Raw genomic sequence first — 7500 nt, 5'->3', positions numbered from 1 at the left:
TGGCGGTGACCATGGCTGCCTGCTCCTTTGGTTCACGATGTCCCCGCCGAAGGCGGCGTACTTTAAAGTGCTGCAGCTCGAGCGCACAAGGTGCGCGGGGAATTGTTAGCGGCGCCGTGGTTGTGCTGGCGGTGACCATGGCTGCCTGCTCCTTTGGTTCACGATGTCCCCGCCGAAGGCGGCGTACTTTAAAGTACTGCAGCTCGAGCGCACAAGGTGCGCGGGGAATTGTTAGCGGCGCCGTGGTTGTGCTGGCGGTGACCATGGCTGCCTGCTCCTTTGGTTCACGATGTCCCCGCCGAAGGCGGCGTACTTTAAAGTACTGCAGCTCGAGCGCACAAGGTGCGCGGGGAATTGTTAGCGGCGCCGTGCTTGTGCTGGCGGTGACCATGGCTGCCTGCTCCTTTGGTTCACGATGTCCCCGCCGAAGGCGGCGTACTTTAAAGTACTGCAGCTCGAGCGCACAAGGTGCGCGTGGAATTGTTAGCGGCGCCGTGGTTGTGCTGGCGGTGACCATGGCTGCCTGCTCCTTTGGTTCACGATGTCCCCGCCGAAGGCGGCGTACTTTAAAGTACTGCAGCTCGAGCGCACAAGGTGCGCGGGGAATTGTTAGCGGCGCCGTCGTTGTGCTGGCGGTGACCATGGCTGCCTGCTCCTTTGGTTCACGATGTCCCCGCCGAAGGCGGCGTACTTTAAAGTGCTGCAGCTCGAGCGCACCATGTGCGTGGGGAATTGTTAGCGGGGGCGTCGTTGTGCTGGGGGCTGACTGTCCCTAGTGGGTATAGGATAATGTTAATGTACGGGGATCGCTGGGCGGCACGGACTTGGAGGGCCGAAAAGGCCTGTTTCCGGCTGTATGTGTATGATATGATATGATATGATGCCTGCCTGCTCATTTGGTTCATGATGTCCACGCGGCAGGCGGAATATTTTAAAAGCACTGTTCTGTACGAAGTGCACAATGTCCGTTGGGGAAATGCAGCTGGGGGTCGGTCGACCGGCTGACGACGCCTGCCTGCCGATTTGGTTCACGATGTCCCCGCCGAAGGCGGCATACTTGAAAGTACCGCCGTTCGCGGCGCGCAATTTGCGGGGGGAGGAATTGTTAGTGCACGTCTGTGTGCTAGGTGACGATGCTTGCCGACTTGGTTCATGCCGTCCACGCCGAAGACGGCGCCGTTTAAAGTACTGCCGCTCGAGGTGCACAATTTGCGGGGGAATTGTTAATGGGCGTCGGCGTGCTGGGTGACGATGTGGAGATGTGGAACGCCGAGCCAGATCTATCTTATTTGTTTGCTTGGCCCACTGGACTTTGCATGGGCTTTGCAACACTGTGTGCTAGGTTAAATCACGGCCAATAGAGTGAGTGTTTTTAATGATCCTGATCTGATAAGGGGACTAGAGGTAAAAGAGCCGTTAGGAGGCAGTGATCACAACACGATAAGTTTTACTCTGCAAATGGAAAGGTAGAAGGGAAAATCGGAAGTGTCTGTATTACAGTATAGCAAAGGGGATTACAGAGGCATGAGGCGGGAGCTGGCCAAAATTGACTGGAAGGAGGCCCTAGCAGGGAAGACGGTAGAACAGCAATGGCAGGTATTCCAGGGAATAATGCAGAGGTTGCAGGATCAATTTATTCCAAAGAGGTGGAAAGACTCTAAGGGGAGTAAGAGACACCTGTGGCTGACAAGGGAAGTCAGGGACAGCATAAAAATTAAGGAGAGGAGGTATAACATAGCAAAGAAGAGTGGGAAGACAGAGGATTGGGACTCTTTTAAAGAGCAACAAAAGTTAACTAAAGAGGCAATGCGGGGAGAAAAGATGAGGTGCGAGGGTAAACTAGCCAATAATATAAAGGAGGATAGCAAAAGTTTTTTTAGGTACGTGAAGAGGGAAAAAATAGTCAAGGCAAATGTGGGTCCCTTGAAGACAGAAACGGGGGAATTTATTATGGGGAACAAAGAAATGGCAGACGAGTTAAACCGTTACTTTGGGTCTGTCTTCACTGAGGAAGATACACACAATCTCCCAAATGTTCTAGGGGCCGGAGAACCTAGGGTGATGGAGGAACTGAAGGAAATCCACATTAGGCAGGAAATGGTTTTGGGTAGACTGATGGGACTGAAGGCTGATAAATCCCCAGGGCCTGATGGTCTGCATCCCAGGGTACCTAAGGAGGTGGCTCTAGAAATAGTGGAAGCATTGGAGATCATTTTTCAATGTTCTATATAGATTCAGGATCAGTTCCTGTGGATTGGAGGATAGCAAATGTTATCCCACTTTTTAAGAAGGGAGGGAGAGAGAAAACGGGTAATTATAGACCAGTTAGTCTGACATCAGTGGTGGGGAAGATGCTGGAGTCAATTAGAAAAGACGAAATTGCTGAGCATTTGGATAGCAGTAACAGGATCATTGCGAGTCAGCATGGATTTACGAAGGGGAAATCATGCTTGACAAATCTACTGGAATGTTTTGAGGATGTAACTAGGAAAATTGACAGGGGAGAGTCAGTGGACGTGGTGTACCTCGACTTTCAGAAAGCCTTCGACAAGCTCCCACATAGGAGATTAGTGGGCAAAATTAGGGCACGTGGTATTGGGGGTAGGGTACTGACATGGATAGAAAATTGGTTGACAGACGGAAAGCAAAGAGTGGGTATAAATGGGTCCCTCTCGGAATGGCAGGCAGTGACCAGTGGGGTACCGCAAGGTTCGGTGCTGGGACCCCAGCTATTTACGATATGCATTAATGACTTAGACGGAGGGATTAAAAGTACCATTAGCAAATTTGCAGATGATACTAAGCTGGAGGGTAGTGTGAATTGTGAGGAAGATGCAATAAGGCTGCAGGATGACTTGGACAGGTTGTGTGAGTGGGCGGATACATGGCAGATGCAGTTTAATGTAGATAAGTGCGAGGTTATTCACTTTGGAAGTAAGAGTAGAAAGGCAGATTATTGTCTGAATGGTGTCAAGTTAGGAGGAGGGGGAGTTCAACGAGATCTGGATGTCCTAGTGCATCAGTCAATGAAAGGAAGCATGCAGGTACAGCAGGCAGTGAAGAAAGCCAATGGAATGTTGGCCTTCGTAACCAGAGGAGTTGAGTATAGGAGCAAAGAGGTCCTTCTACAGTTGTAGCGGGCCCTGGTGAGACCGCACCTGGAGTACTGTGTGCAGTTTTGGTCTCCAAATTTGAGGAAGGATATTCTTGCTATGGAGGGCGTGCAGCGTAGGTTCACTAGGTTAATTCCCGGAATGGCGGGACGGTCGTATGTTGAAAGGCTGGAGCGATTGGGCTTGTATACACTGGTATTTAGAAGAATGAGGGGGGATCTTATTGAAACATATACGATAATTAGGGGATTGGACACATTAGAGGCAGGAAACATGTTCCCAATGTTGGGGGAGTCCAGAACAAGGGGCCACCGTTTAAGAATAAGGGGTAGGCCATTTAGAACGGAGATGAGGAAGAACCTTTTCAGTCAGAGAGTGGTGAAGGTGTGGAATTCTCTGCCTCAGAAGGCAGTGGAGGCCAGTTCGTTGGATGCTTTCAAGAGAGAGCTGGATAGAGCTCTTAAGGATAACGGAGTGAGGGGGTATGGGGAGAAGGCAGGAACGGGGTACTGATTGAGAGTGATCAGCCATGATCGCATTGAATGGCGGTGCTGGCTCGAAGGGCTGAATGGCCGACTCCTGCACCTATTGTCTATTGTCTATTGTCTATAATCAACCACTTTATTTTGCCCGTCTTTGTGACTCCTCTTTGACACGTCGATCACCGCTGAGGCTGTTTTACCTGTTTCGCCTATGTACCGTAAGGTACACTCCTTACATTGAACTGCATACACCCCATTATTTCGCTCACGGGTTATCCTCTGTGCTATCCAGTCTCTCCTGTCACCCTGTTCTATGTTTTTGTCTATTACCCAGTGGGAGCAGGCCCCATATTGACATTAATTTGTAACCCTACTGCTCCCCTCGTCTGCTGGTTTTATCACCATCTCATGTTTATCCCTCAGCTCTGCCGTGGTCTCCCTCTCTTTTTTTCTGGTGAGGTTCGGCCTATCCTTTGTCATGGGCATATCCCAGGCTGTTTTAGTAACGTTCTTTTAAAACGTGTCGTGTTTGTTTGGCTTTACCCACGTTCCAGCATTAGAGGCCAATTTTTGCAATGTTTCCTGGGTGGGATTTGCCGGTTTTACAAATGGTGTCACTATCTCACCCTGCTTCCTGATACCCTTATGGGGTCGGCTCTGTTCTTGCAGAACCCTCGGGTGGTGCAGAGTCTGGGCCTTGTTATCAATATCTTGCCCTGCTTCCCGATACCCTTGCGGGTTCGGCTCTGTTCTTGCAGATCCCTCAGGTGGTGCAGAGTCTGGGCGGCATCGTCACCCAGCACACCGACGCCCACTGAAAATTACCCACGCACAGTGCGCGCCTGGAGCGGCAGTAGTTCAAACTACCCCTACCCCTACCCCTACCCCTACCGCTACCCCTACCCCTACCCCTAACCCTAACCCTAACCCTAACCCTAACCCTAACCCTAACCCTAACCCTAACCCTAACCCTAACCCTAACCCTAACCCTAACCCTAACCCTAACCCTAACCCTAACCCTAACCCTGACCCTGACCCTAATGCAGGCAGAGTTATTTATAAAGTGGCCCAGACTCTGCACCACCTGAGGGTTTTGTAACAGAACCAACCCCATAAGGGTTTCAGGAAGCAGGGCAAGATATTGATAACAAGGCGCAGACTCTGCACCACCTCAGGGTTCTGCAAGAACAGAGCCGACCCCATAAGGGCATCAGGAATCAGGGCAAGATATTGATAAAATGGCCCAGACTCTGCACCACCTGAGGGTTCTGCAAGAACAGAGCCGACCCCATAAGGGCATCAGGAAGCAGGGCAAGATATTGGTAACAAGGCCCACGGGGAAGGCGGCATACTTTGGGGTTATTTTGTAGTGAGTTTTGAAGGCATGTGCTAGTGTTACGCATACCGAGGGCGCGCAAAGTTCGGCGCGCCCGGGCCAAAACGCCTCTGCTGGCCGCGGCCGAGTCGGCCGACGGATTGCCACGGACTTGCTTGACGACCTGTCACTCTCCGTGCATCGGTTGCACGCCCGGTTCGTCCTTTCCATTTGTTTCATGATGTACACGCGGCAGGCGGAATATTTTAAAAGCACTGTTCTGTTCGAAGTGCACAATGGCCGTTGGGGCAATGCAACTGGGGGTCGGTCGACCGGCTGACGACGCCTGCCTGCCGATTTGGTTCACGATGTCCCCGCCGAAGGCGGCATACTTGAAAGTACTGCCGTTCGCGGCGCGCAATTTGCAGGGGGGAGGAATTGTTAGTGGACGTCTGTGTGCTGGGTGACGATGCTTGCCGACTTGGTTCATGCCGTCCACGCCGAAGACGGCGCCGTTTAAAGTACTGCCGCTCGAGGTGCACAATTTGCGGGGGAATTGTTATTGGGCGTCGGCGTGCTGGGTGACGATGTGGAGATGAGGAACGCCGAGCCAGATCTATCTTATTTGTTTGCTTGGGCCACTGGACTTTGCATGGGCTTGGCATCATTGTGTGCTACGTTAAATCACGGCCAATTGAGTGAGTATTTTTTATTCAACCACTCTATTTTGCCCGTCTTTGTGACTCCTCTATGACACGCCGATCACCGCTGACGTGTTAATCTGCGTGTTAGGTATCTCGGGGGTCAGTTGGACGGACAGATGTGTAAGGGTTTTGTTCGGAAGGATCGTTGAGTGTAAACGGTGAACGGGGGTTAAAGGCCCTGAGGTTTCAATCCTCTAAAGAATGTAAAAGGTCTGACGCGTTAGCTAGCAGCTAATGAGGTGAACCTAGCAGCTAATGAGGCTCTCTCTCTCTCACGGCCCCGGGACTCCCTCCCTCCCTCCTCCCTCTTGGAACCCTCCCTGCGTGGGGGGGGGGGGGGGGGGGGGGGGGGGGGGGCACGAAGAAAAAGAGGGTATAAGAAGAATCCAGTGGAAGGAGTAGGGACTGGGGGCGAGGTCAGACAGCCTATCCGGCTAATAAAGCATCATGAGGTTAGGTATAAACTCTGATGACTGCATAAACTCGCCCCTAATGGGGGGGGGGCACTCTCTCCCCCACCCCTCTCTCCCCAGTGCCACTCCCTCCGACCCCCCCCCCACTCTCTTCGTGTCGCTGGGCCCGCCCGGCACGGCCCCGAGGATCACTCCCCGCGCGGCAACGGGACACCGGGTCGCCGGGCCCGCAGGGTCGTCAGTCGGGCGGGGGGGGGGAGGGTGGCCATGCCAGCAGCAGGAGAGGTTTCCAACGAACCCGCGACCGCAGCAGGACCGCCCGCGGCAGACATTTGGACCCAGCGGGTCCGTTCGGGATGGTTGCCGGGCCCGCAGCAGAGGTTTCCTTCCACCCAACGGGGGGGGGGGGGGGGGGGGCGGGGCTGCCCATCTTCCCGCTCGAAGCAACGGCCTCACCCTAACGGCCTCACCCTAACAACCCTCACCCTGACCCTAAACCGCTCGGTTCATGACTTCTCTCCGTTTGGTTCATGAATTCGCCATTTAGTTCACGACTTCTCCTGTTGGTTCCTGACTTCTACCTCGTGGTTCGTGATTCCGGCGGGTAGGTGGGGTGCCCGGATACTCTCGGCGAAAGGTGTTCAAGTGGCAACGGCGGTCCCGTAGATAAGACGGGTTCGGATGCTCGAGCGTGTCGAGTAAGCGCCGGATCGGCGCCGGGCGCCCCCGGCCGGCTGGCTTGCCCCCCCCCCCCCCCCACCCCCCCCCCCCTGGCGGCAGAAACGTGTATCGCGCCAGTGCCGCCGCTGAGGTCGAGATTGGCCGCCTCGACCGTTCGAAGCGTCGCAATTCCGGCGGGACTTCCGAACGCTCGTACCGCCAAGTCAGCCGCGACATTCGAGAATTGCACTAAGTCCGAAAGCTGGCGTCGCTTCTTTTTTGCCCGCCGCAGGTTAACGATTTGACGGCGGAAGTCGAGGAGGTCCGATGTGCGGCCTTCAGCGGGGCCGCGGCGCGCCTTTCCCGCCAGGCCTATCGGCCCGTCTCCCGCCGGCCAGAAAATGGCATTTCTTGTCCGGGCGGTCCCGATCACGGTTAACGACTTACCACCGGAAGTCTCTATGACCCCGCAGTTTGCGGCCCCGCGGCGGGCGTCAGTGCGACACGACCGGACGGACGACCGGGCCGACTCCCGCCGACCTCAAAACGGTTTGTTTTGCGCGAAGATGGAGGTGGCGTGCCCGGAGATTTTCGGGAACACGATTTTCAGAGACACTTAGAAAAGATTGTGTGGTGAGGTGCAAAAATGTCAGGGAAGAAACCGAAGGGACACAAAAAGATCGGTAAAAGTAGCGCGACTCTGGGCGAGAGTCGGCGGACTCATTGACGGACATTGGTAATACAGTGAGAGTATTTTTTGCACCGAGTTCGAAGTGTGTGCCGGGCAGGCACCGAACCCCACCGAGACTGGCC

This window comes from Rhinoraja longicauda, unplaced genomic scaffold, assembly GCF_053455715.1.
Source record: "Rhinoraja longicauda isolate Sanriku21f unplaced genomic scaffold, sRhiLon1.1 Scf000338, whole genome shotgun sequence".
Lineage (NCBI taxonomy): Eukaryota > Metazoa > Chordata > Chondrichthyes > Rajiformes > Arhynchobatidae > Rhinoraja > Rhinoraja longicauda.
This window is presented reverse-complemented; position numbering follows the sequence as displayed.